At 43.2% G+C, this 13,113-nt stretch overlaps 1 protein-coding gene across 3 annotated transcripts in view; it reads left to right on the top strand.

Moving 5' to 3' along the window:
- Positions 1-13,113, top strand: part of KCND3 (potassium voltage-gated channel subfamily D member 3) — a 270,870-nt gene that overhangs the window by 180,917 nt on the left and 76,840 nt on the right. The window lies entirely within an intron of this gene.

The raw sequence follows: 13,113 nt of genomic DNA, 5'->3' as shown, positions 1-13,113 counted from the left end.
CAGATGAGGCCTTTGACTGGACAGTTCTTTCAAGGAAAGAAGTATCTTCTCCTCTATAAAGCAGGACATACCAGCACCCTAGTGTAAACTTAGTCCACCATTCCATGTTATCATTCTGCATTCATTGATGTCTGCCCAGGGCTTAAGAAACATATGAATGAAACTCAATGAGCAGATTTACAAAGAAATGTGCTGTTCATGAGTTCACAATGTGACAAGGACACTTAAGTGGCAACAACTGGTTTTCTGGGGAGTATCAACTGTACTTGGATTTATAATTTTATGTCCCCTTCCAACCATTTTGGCTGATATATGTAATTTCAGACAACATAGCTAGTGAGGTTTACTGCCCCCATGCAAATAATACAGATAATATATTCTGATTTTAAAAAAACACACAGCTGCAAACCAAACCAAACATAGCAGGAACTGAGCACAGTTGAGCAGTTACGAAGCTTGGAACATATAAAATAAGTCTCCTTAATGTAAATGAATTCTTGCATGAAATGGTCTCTGTATTTCCCTAGACATGGTTGATTTGCTGTTTAAGTTTGTCATTTGACAGTTTCCTTATTGCTGCCTCTGTGTTTGTCACATTATGGATTTGGAAATTGCCGACTCTTCTGAAAATGTGCCACATTTGCATGCCAAATTTCTGAGCATAATTTGCTCCTGCAACTTCATAAACTCCATGTCTCCAAAACCAGCTAAGCCACTGCTGAGGAATGCCACAGTTCAAACTTTTAACAAGAAAGATTGATTTTGTAAAAGGTACTTTGCCCATAAAAGCCAAGCATAAGGTTGGGTGGCTTATAGATATCACAGCAGACCTTCCAAGTTTAAGAAAAGAGTGGAGACGCATAACTATTAGCCTATCCCTAGTTACTAATGATCAGATATTTAGAGTCATCACACAGAGACACAGGAAAAGTCAGTAAATGCAGGTCAAGAGAAGAGATGGCTTTGTCACATGCAGCTCTGTTTCCATTCCCCTGCAGTTCATCTTCCAAAAATTACTGGCATATCAAGAGTCATGCAGGCCACCAAATTAGAATTCACATGCAAACCAAGAATAATGTAGAAAGTGTCAATAGTTGTGTTGGGCCTGAACAAAGAGGGAGGAAAGATTTGAAGTAAAACCACAGCAGACTTGCTAAGCTGGGTCAGGACGCATAAAACAAGTTCCAAAACTTGCTACCTATTTACCATTCCTCCATGGAGAGTAGATTCAAATATGCACTTACTCATGTGGTACATAGGCTTCTCTTATTAGGATGACTCTACTACTACAGAATAAAACATTGGATATCACTTATCACTTGCTGAACAACTCCAGACACGCCTGGAAGAAGCGGACCATTTGGATCCCTTCCAGTCAGGATTCAGGCCTCATCATGGGACTGAAACTGCCTTGGTCGCACTGGTTGATGATTTCCGGTGGGCCAAGGGCAAAGGTGAGAGCTGTTTCCTAGTCCTGCTGGATCTCTCAGCTGTTTTTGACACCATCAACCATAACATCCTTCTGGACCGTCTAGAGGGGTTGGGAGCTGGGGGCACTGTTATACAGTGGTTCCGCTCCTTCCTCCTGGGACATGTTCAGAAAGTGGGGGGGGTGAGTATTCAGACCCCTGGGCTCTCACTTGTGGGGTGCCTCAGGGTTCTGTCCTTTCCCCAATGCTTTTTAACATCTACATGCAGCCACTGGAAGAGATCATCAGGGGGTTTGGGCTGGGTGTTCATCAGTATGCGGATGATACCCAGCTCTACCCCTCTTTCAAATCAGAACCAGTGAAGGTCCTGTGTGAGTGCCTGGAGGCGGTTGGAGGAGGGATGGTGGCTAACAGATTGAGGTTGAATCCTGACAAGACAGAAGTACTGTTTGTGGGGGACAGGAGGCGGGCAGGTGTGGAGGACTCCCTGGTCCTGAATGGGGTAACTGTGCCCCTGAAGGTGCGCAGCCTGGGAGTCATTTTGGACTCACAGCTGTCCATGGAGGCGCAGGTCAATTCTATGTCCAGGGCAGCTGTCTACCAGCTCTATCTGGTATGCAGGCTGAGACTCTACCTGCCTGCAGACTGTCTCACCAGAGTGGTGCATGCTCTAGTTATCTCTCGCTTGGACTACTGCAATGCGCTTTACGTGGAGATACCTTTGAAGGTGACCCGGAAACTACAACTAATCCAGAATGCAGCAGCTAGACTGGTGACTGGGAGCGGCCGCCGAGACCACAAAACACCGGTCTTGAAAGACCTACATTGGCTCCCAGTACGTTTCCGAGCACAATTCAAAGTGTTGGTGCTGACCTTTAAAGCCCTAAATGGCCTCGGTCCAGTATACCTGAAGGAGCGTCTCCACCCCCATCTTTCTGCCCAGACACTGAGGTCCAGCACCGAGGGCCTTCTGGCAGTTCCCTTGTTGTGAGAAGCCAAGTTGCAAGGAACCAGGCAGAGGGCCTTCTCGGTAGTGGCGCCCGTCCTGTGGAATGCCCTCCCATCAGATGTCAAAGAGAAAAACAGCTACCAGATTTTTAGAAGACATCTGAAGGCATGTTTAATAGATTACTGTATTTTATTTTTCTGTTGGAAGCCGCCCAGAGTGGCTGGGGAAACCCAGCCAGATGGGCGGGGTATAAATAATAAATTATAAATTATTAATGATTATTATTATTAATAATAATAATAATATTAACGCTCCACAAACATCAGAATTTCTGTCAGACTCACTTGTTAAGAGCTCCACATGGCAGGAGATTAAGTGTGCAACCGCATTCAAATTAGCGATGATCCGTGTGCATTCCAAGGTGATCCAGTTGTGTGAGCGAACTCTACCATACCTGGACATATGAATTGCCTTGAGGTGCTTTGAATGGGCCCTCTTTCAGACTTGTATTTCAATTCCTTCACCATGAAAAGAGGAGGGTGATCAAAGTGTGATTCATGCCCTGCCCCATCAGCTTTGAAAGGATTGCTCACACACTTACAGTTAATAATGTTATGGAGCTGTTTCCGGAACCTAGTTCTATCCAGGAGCAAATGCTCAATGTTTGTAGAAGCTGTCAGGGGAAACAAACAATATTATTTTTAGTCTCTTATTAGAAATGGCATGAACCTTATTTTACTGGAGGCTGCAAGAGGCACTGGAATGATTGTATGCAGTCACCTCTGTTCACTGGAAGGACAATGGCTCCTCTGAGCTGTCATCGCGTCCAATGTATGTAGCATTTGCACTGCAACTAAATCACTTCAATTCATGCTTAGAGTTGCCTTTAGTTTTGTTTATAGGAAAACAGATGTTTGTTATAAATGGAACCAGAATGTTAACACAGAGAGGTCAGTATGTTTCTTACAGGCTACACAGAACTCTTGATTGGCTCAAGCTCTCTGCAGCATATACTCATATCAGGGGATTTACTTCCTCAGGCTGTATCATACGAAGCAGCCTTCAGACATTTGAGGCTGTGTGTGTTCTCCTTGAGGGGCTGAAATGCAGGATAGCGCATTTCAGATCAGGTCATGATGCTCAATTAAAAACATTTCATCCCTATTAAAATTGCTGTGTCAAGTTTCCGAGGTATTCCCCCATCATTTTTCCTTAACCAAAAGCAATCACCTGCATTTTTACTCAGAAGAAAGTCCCACTAATTTCAACAGAGCCTACTCTCTAATAATGCGGCTTAGTACTACTATGGCTGTAATTCCAAAATCCTTATGTGGAAGTTAAGTCCATTAAAACCAGGGGGACTTGCTCCCAAGTAAATAGGTATAGGATGAGGGAGTTACATTGCAATCCTAATGAGATAGCCCAGTAGGTAGACTCTTAATCTCAGGGTGGTGGGTTTGAACACCACGTTGGGCAAAATATTCCTACGTTGCAGGAAGTTGTACTAGATGACCCTCTTGTCCCTTCCAACTCTACAATTTGAAGTGTATGAAGTGATGGATGCTGCACTGCACTGCACTGATTCAAGCCAGCCAAGGCAGAAGGTGAGGTGTGTTTTTATTTCCTTCTGTTTTTTGCACACCAGCTCTAGGCTGCTGTAACCAAGAGGCCTGAGGGTTGAGCTCTTTGGGAGATCTACGAGACACTAGATCCAGAGCATTCAAAGCCATCAGCTTCCTACACTCACCCGGAAAGGTGTGGGGGCTTTCTGTTGGCTACCACTGGTGAAAGAACCATTGGCAATAGCTTACTACCTGCATCGATGGGACCTCTGCTGCAGCAGAGTCCTCACCTGCAAAGGGCCTCCCTTTCCACTGGCAGAGAGGTGGCTGCACACCATCCTAACCCATTCCCTGCCATCAACACCAGAGGTTAGGATTCCTCTGAAAGTCAAATAGGCACGCACCAAAACACAACCCCCCAAAGAGGAAATGTAAATCGCAGCAAATCTTAGGATGTTAAGGACTGTATGTTGCCATACAGGTGTCCCCATCTCTTATATTCCACCAGCTGATAGTTGTGAGCACCAACTATCAGCTGGTCATTGTTGTTTGCAAAGCACTGTGCCTTTGGTTGCACAGACTGCCTTCAAACCATGCAGGCGAAGGAAAATGCATCACCTGACATGAGTGTAGGTATCTGGCATCCCACAGTGCTGCATATTGATGAGTTGTGGGTCAAGCCACAGATTAAGTGGAGGGAAAGGCATAGGCTGCTGACTTAAACCTGTTGCTTTTTTTTGCTGTTAATTTGGCAAGCAGAAAAGCACTGAAAAGGAAATGTTCCCACTCCAGCATATGTCTTACAGTAGCTGAAGCTATTTCGCTGAGGTAATGGCTTCAAATGGCCCATGGAGCGCAATCTTACTTAACCCCTGTTAAGAAGGTTAGGATTCTGGGCCAACAATCCTCTAATTCATTTTATCTGTTCACGCAAAGGGAGGGTAGAATTTCCTGCTTATCTCTCCTGCACCTGGAGAAAATGAATAAGACAGTTAATTGTACATTTAAAGTACATGATAGAGGAGACAGTTAATTGCACATTAAAAGTACTTGGTGGAGTTTAAATCTAGATTTTAAATACTTTAAATTGTTTTTTCTAAAGCCAGCTACAAATTAATTAGTTTCTGATTTTAAAGAGCACGCTACTCATGCCCCATTCTGCATATTTTAGATTGCCCTTTTTGCTGTGATGAGTCCAGGAGGCACGGCATTGTGACTCCACTCCTTTCCAGGAGGATGGGCACAGAAAACAATGCTGGGGTACCTTATGTTCCACCTTGCGGTTTTTGAGATGCCATTTTGAGTTCCATTTTGTCCCCCATGATTTTAAACCTCTACATGAAATCACTGGAAGAAGCCATCCAGAGGTTTGGGCTTCAGTGCCATCTGTATGTTGATGACTCCCAGCTCTGCTTCTTTCCTATCTGGAACCAGGGGTGGGGTGGACATCCTGAACAGAAGTTTGAAGGTGTTTGGGGAATGGCATGCGGGCAAAAATGCTGAAGCTGAATGCAAATAAGCTGAAAGTACTCTGGGCAGTACTGTTCATGTTGCTGCTGCTTATTGGAGGGGAGAGTTGGTGGGGAACTTACCCCAGAGCAAACACGTTGGCAGGAAGACCAGATTGGCTCCTCCAGTGCATTTGTCCTGCCTTGCCCTTGCCTCTGCCTCACCCTTCCTTCTCTATCTCTAAGTAAGCAGTAGTGACATAACTGACCAGAGGTCAGGTGACTGGCAATGCCCCACCACACCATCTGCTACTGACACAGAGCTTTAACTCAGTTGTTAGAGCATGAGACTCTGAACCTCAGGGTCGTGGGTTTGAGCCCTGCGTTGGGCAAAAGATTTCTGCAATGGACTTGTTGACCCTGCACTTCTATGATTCTTTGTTTTACCATGAATTTCTGCCACACCCTTCTGCTAGTAAGTGTGCTCAATGCAGCTCACAAAGATTAAAACAATAGAAATTAATACTCCCACTCCCACACACACACACACAAAAAAACCTCTAGGAGCAGTTACAACATTCCTTAGGAGCATTGGGCAACAAGAGGGGCAGATGTAGCCTTCTTAGCAAGCTGTTCCATAAAGCCAGAGCTGAGAAAATTCCCTGCTCACTTCACTTTTGGCAAAGGAGAGCCTCCCTAATGGGACAGAGATTACAAACTGGTTCATGGGGGGCAGGGAGAGAGATTGTGATGGTGCATTGGCTCAAAGTAACTTTAAGGCTTTAAAGGTCAAAGGTAGCATCTTTGAGTCCAAAAACAAACTGATAACCAGTGCAGAAGTTACAGATTTAAGGTAACATATTCTGTTTTGTTACTGCAATGTGATGTAAATCTCTATGGCTGTCTCCCGAGATTATAGCATTTCCCAAGCAACTATCTGTCTGATACCTGACAATTCTTTAAAAAGCAAATTAAAGATTAAAGATAGCACTATATTCTGCTATTGAAATTAAACAGCTGAGAAATCATTTTCAAACCAAAAGCTTTGGTCTCGAAAAGAGACAGGCGGAGAAGAGTTACTTGCCAATTTATAGAAAGCATATATATATATATATATATATATATATATATATATATATATATATATATATTCAATTTAGCCTTTTATGTCAGTTTGCCTAAGTCTGCCTCTCTTTAAAAAATGGAACTGTTATATCCCTAGGTTTGTAGAATGTATTTGTCATTTAATTTGGTGCGACTAAAGGTGAGAGGAGTCTTGTAAGTGACTTAACCTACTTGATTTAAACCTCGACTACAGCACTGCTAGGTGTTTGCGAGACTAGAATATAAAAAGGGTGCCAGGTTATGTCAAATGAATACTTTAGCTTCAAAGATTTATACCTGCTAATTAAAGCTAGCTTTTGGATTCAAGGAGTTATCTTAAATTGAGAGACACTAATGGTTCACTGCACAGTGCTTTGGCATTTAAAATTTCAGCAGTGCTCTGTGCAAGTCCAAAATTTGGCATGCCCCCCCTCACCTTCCATTCTGCTCAGTTCACTACATTATAGTTATAGCACCCTAGACTCGGCACCCAGAGCAGCAGAACGGGTCATGCTGCCCTAAATACATCTCTGCATTCGCCCCATGATGGGAGGAGTGTGTATCACACCTCAGGCCATTGCCACAGATGTTGGGAAATTTACTTGCATTAAGCAGCCATTCACCATTTGCAAAATGGAAATTCTATTCACCACCATCACATGGTTATAGTGGCCATGATTCAGGTCCAGATATAAAAATGTGTTACACATTATCAGTAGAGTAAGGTAAAGGTAAAGGGACCCCTGACCCCCTAAAGGGACTTCTGAAGAAGTGTGCATGCACACGAAAGCTCATACCAAAATATAAACTTTTTGTTGTTGTTTAGTCGTTTAGTCGTGTCCGACTCTTCGTGACCCCATGGACCATAGCATGCCAGGCACTCCTGTCTTGCACTGCCTCCCGCAGTTTGGTCAAACTCATGTTCGTAGCTTCGAGAACACTGTCCAACCATCTTGTCCTCTGTCGTCCCCTTCTCCTAGTGCCCTCAATCTTTCCCAGCATCAGGGTCTTTTCCAAGGATTCTTCTCTTCTCATGAGGTGAGAAGATCTGTCCTTCCAGGGATCTGTCCTTCCAGGGAGCACTCAGGGCTGATTTCCTTCAGAATGGATAGGTTTGATCTTCTAGCAGTCCATGGGACTCTCAAGAGTCTCCTCCAGCACCATAATTCAAAAGCATCAATTCTTCGGCGATCAGCCTTCTTTATGGTCCAGCTCTCACTTCCATACATCACTACTGGGAAAACCATAGCTTTAACTATACGGACCTTTGTCGGCAAGGTGATATAAACTTAGTTGGTCTTTAAGGTGCTACTGAAGGAATTTTTTTATTTTGCTTCGACTCAGACCAACACGGCTACCTACCTGTAACTGGGACCCCTGACCATTAGGTCCAGTCGTGACTGACTCTGGGGTTGTGGCGCTCATCTCACGTTATTGGCCGAGGGAGCCGGCGTATAGCTTCCAGGTCATGTGGCCAGCATGACAAAGCCGCTTCTGGCGAACCAGAGCAGCACATGGAAACGCCATTTACCTTCCCACTGTAGTGGTTCCTGTTTATCTACTTGTACTTTGAAATGCTTTCGAACTGCTAGGTTGGATTTGAACCGCCAACCTTCTGATCTGCAAGCCCTAGGCTCTGTGGTTTAACCCACAGCGCCACCCGCGTCCTTCCATCAGTAGAGTATCAGTACTAAATATTTGCAGTAGCAACATGTCATTTTGCTTAGTCAAATCTGTTTTCAGAAGGGCACAACACCATTTATTTACCTGCGACAGTAATTCATTCCAAAAAAAATTAGCTGTGGTCAGCTAAATGAGAGATGACGGGTGAAGAATTTGTGTTTTGCAAACTGTAGCTGTAAATTGATACAGAAATGAAAATGGAGCTCTTTGGAAATCTGTCAGTCATGTTGGGACTAAGTGAGACTCCTCAACTATAAAATTAGGAAGCTCTGCATTACCTTGCAGGAATATTCAAAAGGAGGCTGTGAAGGGGATCAAGAAGTATCACACTTTGGGCTGCGTCCTATATTAAAAGATCAATTGGGCTTGACTCCAGTACTTGTTTTTCACATCAAAGCTCAGATATGAAAATTTTCCAGGCCCTGGACCTTTGTGAAAGGATCATAAGAAGGACAGGGCCTCTGAGCATGTGCAGAATGCTGTTCCTACAGTGCTAATCTATCTCATCCTGCCCATCACAAACATCTGGGATAAAGGGCAGGGCTTCCATATCACAGATTTGGCCTGTTAGCTCAAAACTGCAGCAACCACGAGGATTAGAAAAGAGCAATCTAATCAAAAACTGTGCTGTGCAAAGGCTTCATTATTTCTGCAGCTGCTAATGTCTCTACACTGTAGTTAAGGGTCTTTCAGCCTTTTGATTATCATCCTCTATTTTTAGGGGCTGTGTGTGTTGTTGCACACAGAGAGGAGAGTGAGAGATACGATCATCAGAGAAGGCTGCTGGGAAAGCTATTTATAGACCCGATGAGCTGCTCAGCACCTTATTTATTGCCAGCTGGAGGAGATCAGGCGCTGTCCAGACAACTTCTCTGCTTAGCCCCAAATCTGAAGGCAGCAATCTTCCTTCTGATCATGTTTTTTGTCTGAGAAAGGAGGATAGCGAACATTAAAATACACGTCTTAATAGTCAGTAATATAAGCATATGTCATGCAGCCCTCTTGCAGTGAAATGAATTAAACCACCTCTCATGGGTCATAATTCCTCTGAGGTCAGGTCTTCATGAAGAGTGAATTCATTAGATTTGCTAGATATAAAGATTAGAGCCATCAGCCTAGAAATGTGATGGGGAATGAATAACAGTATAGGCAATCAGCATTTCTATATAGGCAGGAGATACATATATGTAATATGTTACCATGTGAATGGTGTGTAATGTGCAAGCTCAGCCAGATATTAGTTTAGAATTGGGAAATTTGTTTAATCCAGTTTGAAGCTGCAAAAGTAGTTTCCCCTCAGGTCCCCCCACATCCAAATATGCTTCCTTTGATATCATGAAGATGCAGACTACCTTATTATTATCATCGTCTTAAGATTCATCAGACAGTAGGAAATGGACAGAAAGTTCCACACCTTATTCCCCTCCACTTCGGCCATCGCTATGTGAGCCATAGAGAACTCTATCATCATAGGCCTGTTCTATTTCTTGGGTCACCTTCACCTGTGATTCCAGCTAACCCCAAGATCATCAGAGAAACCCAGCATGTGAACTAAGTTGTAGACCAAATTCCTGCCCCATAATGATGAATGTGGGTTTTTGTTGCTGTTGTTTTTTTAATATACTCTTTTTAGTCCTGGGATGATTTACTTTATATTCATTTGGGAGACACCATGGTCCTTGCTTGATGCCACAGCATTATATCAATCCATCAAAACAAGCCCTAGTGCCCCCTGCAGATCTTTGCAGCAGCAGGAAAAATTGCCTACAGAATGTTTTCTGAAGAGCCATTCAGTCAAATAAGAAGAATGTTTATATCTTGTCAAGTAAACAACGTGCTTTGTATGGCTGCTTAGGTGCAAGAAACCCTCCAGCCACCGTCCTATTTTGCCTCTGTGCAACGTGCTGCATGGAAAGCAGGTGGGCCAGTCAAGTCAACAATTTGCTCACTCCTCTCACTTTCTCACTTGACTGCTTGTCAGTTCACAGCAGCTGCATTTGCATGGAGCAGCCAGCCCGTTTTCAGCACATATCCAAACTGCTGTGTATAAGGTTATATTGACATTTATTTCTGATGCCTTTGCTCCTGTAGCAGTGCAACAGCACCTTGGAGTTGTGCCTGGAAGCTAATAGAGGCTTATGAACATGATTGAGCAAAGGCTACCCCTTTGACTCCTCAGCATGATTCTCCTGCAAACCTTAGCAATGCCACGTTCAGCTCAAACTAAATGGAATGCAAATGGATGGGTTGCTTCTGAACATTGTCAATTTCACTTCTTTTCAAAAGCTGTGAAGTGAAATTGACCCTGTGTTTTGTTTCAGCGGCTCAGGGGGGAAATGTGGCACTGCAGTGCTGGAGAAAGGAGTGCACAACCTTTTAAGACTATAACCTTATTTCTAAGGGGGTTAGTTCTAAGTAGACTTGCTTAGGCTTGCATTTTGCAGGAAAAAAGGTATGAGAAATGGCAAGAATGCCATTATTTTATTTGCTTGGTGTGCTTTTTAGTGTGCTAGATGAATGCTCATGCAGTTTAGAAGTTCAGCGAGGGAGCAGTCAAACTCTATATAAAGTTTTTATTAAAAAAAAACAACAGATAAAGGTTTTAAAAAGTGGTACAGTCAAACCTCAGTTGTCGAATGTAATCCGTTCTGGAAGACCATTTGACTTCCAAAATGTTCGACAACCGAAAACTGAAAGCAGAAGCCTCAATACAATAAGGAAATTCAAAATGGAAGCTGCTTAGCACATTTGGCTTCTGAAAATCATTCGAAAACCGGAGCATTTACTTCCGTGTTTTCAGCGTTCGGGAGCCAAAACGTATGATAACGGAGGTGTTCAGGAACCAAGGTTTGACTGTACTGCTGTAGTAGAAGGTGTTTAGTTTTGCTGTTCACTCATTAATTCATTCAAAAGATTTCATCATAAGTAATGTCAGGGCTCTTCTCACATATAAAAATTATTCAAACAATAAAACAGTCTAAAGTAATATCAAATTAAGATGAGTACTAAAATCTATGCCATGTGAACAGCATAAAACAGTCCCCCAATTACAAATAGGTTCACTGATCAACAGTCCCCAAATGCCTTGATAAAGAGAGGTGTCTTCAGCTGGCTCAAAACCCACACCATCCATATGCCAGGCACATTTTATGATGGGAGGGAACTCCATATCCAGGATGCTGCCACAGAAAAGGCCCTGTACCACAGTTACCAGCAGAACCAACAGAAGGGCTTCTCCTTCTGGATGCCAGCAAAGGTGTTCCTTCAAGTATTTGGGTCCCAAGTTGCCAAAGTTCAGCTGTCAACAGCAACACCTAAAATATTGGTAGCATACAGGCAACCAGAAGTTTTGTAAAACCAGTGTTACATGGTTGTTATAAGATGGCACAGTTCAGCACCTGTTTTTGGATTCTCCCGGGAGACATGGCTATCCGGGCTGCCATGATAAGCTCCTCCACTTCAAAATCTATGTGTGTCTCACAGTTCAAGCTTGTGCAGCTGATTTTTGTTTAACTAAAAGAAGGGGTGGGGTAGGGTGGGGTGGATCCTGGTGGGGATGGTGGCGTGGAAGAGGGGTCTTCAGCTTTTTATCCCCTCAGTAATCCTGACTGAAATTACACAACCCAGCTGTCCTCCCATTGAAAATAACCAGTGCAGAGTGTGTATGATTTCAGTCTGGACCATGGTTGAAACAAAAGGATTAAATATCCTGATTCAGCACCATGAAACAGTTGTGTGTGTGTGCAGGGAGAGTGTGCAGGGAGAGTTCCTACTGACCAGATCAATGTCTGATCTGCTTGGTTCTGATGTTGGGCCTAAATATCAGGTCAAGTTTGAATCTTAGAGAAATGTTACGGTACAAAGCTTCAGATCCCCTGGATGAAGCAATAAGGAAAGGCCTCTTTATTTCTTTCTTTATTTCTTTCTTTCTAACTGGGGCACAAAAAGATTGATCAATCCCCCCCCCCAGGATTATATTCATTGAAGTTAGGGTGTGGTGTTCTAACCTACAAGACTGCTCTTCATTTGCCTGCAGTGGTAGAACATGTTATGGCCTAGACTGCTTTGATGTTGCTTTCTGGGCAAGTTAGGCCCTCTGGCCATTCATCATAAGATGCTCTTTTATCTCCCAGCAACCCTAATGAGGCTATTGATTAATTACTTAAAATCTGCTTTCACCAGAATTATTAGCTGGTTGGGTTTTCCTTTTAAAAAAGAAAAAGAACTTTCAAGGTGATTAGTTGTCTTTTTAAAAAAAGAATTAATGAAGACTTACAGGGTTCTCTGACTCCTGGCTGAGGGACCAGGGGGTGGGACACACATGGGTTTAGAATGCCCAATTAAAGCTCATGAAAATACAATGTTTTTGATTCCTCGGCAATTTATCTATTATAAATGGGCTGTGAGGCTATTAGTAGTATTGGCACTATTGATCAGGGACAAAAACAAGGAGGCAGCTAGCAATTAATATTGTGGCAGCCAACCACAGATGCCACCCACAGTGAAGATTTAGCAGCTATGGTCAAATACATTTCAGCAACACCCATTTTGGTTTTGTGGTCCAAAGTTTCATGGCCCAATGCATACTTTTTTAATTTGAAAATTTCAATTATTTTTGTATGTATTTTTTCACAAAATTACACATTTGGGGGGCATCATTTCCAAATATACACCCTGCTTATAAGCGTTCTCTTAAAGCCAGAGCTGTCTCTGATTAGTACTCTCATGGTGGGCCCCCTGATTGGCGTCAGAATAGTCCAGGGTCCCAGAGACCCAGTCTGAAAATCAATGCTGGGTTTGATTAAGAAGTTGCTGCTTTGTGGCCTTTTAAAAATAAGTTATATTACTATTCTCTATGGGTGTTACACAGTGCTAGTCCTACTCAGAGTAGACCCATTGAAGTTATTGGCCATGACTAACTTGGGTTCACTTATGTG

This window comes from Zootoca vivipara, chromosome 7, assembly GCF_963506605.1.
Source record: "Zootoca vivipara chromosome 7, rZooViv1.1, whole genome shotgun sequence".
NCBI classification, from domain to species: domain Eukaryota; kingdom Metazoa; phylum Chordata; class Lepidosauria; order Squamata; family Lacertidae; genus Zootoca; species Zootoca vivipara.
The sequence above is the reverse complement of the archived record's forward strand: the minus strand, read 5'-3'. Positions and strand labels throughout refer to the sequence as shown.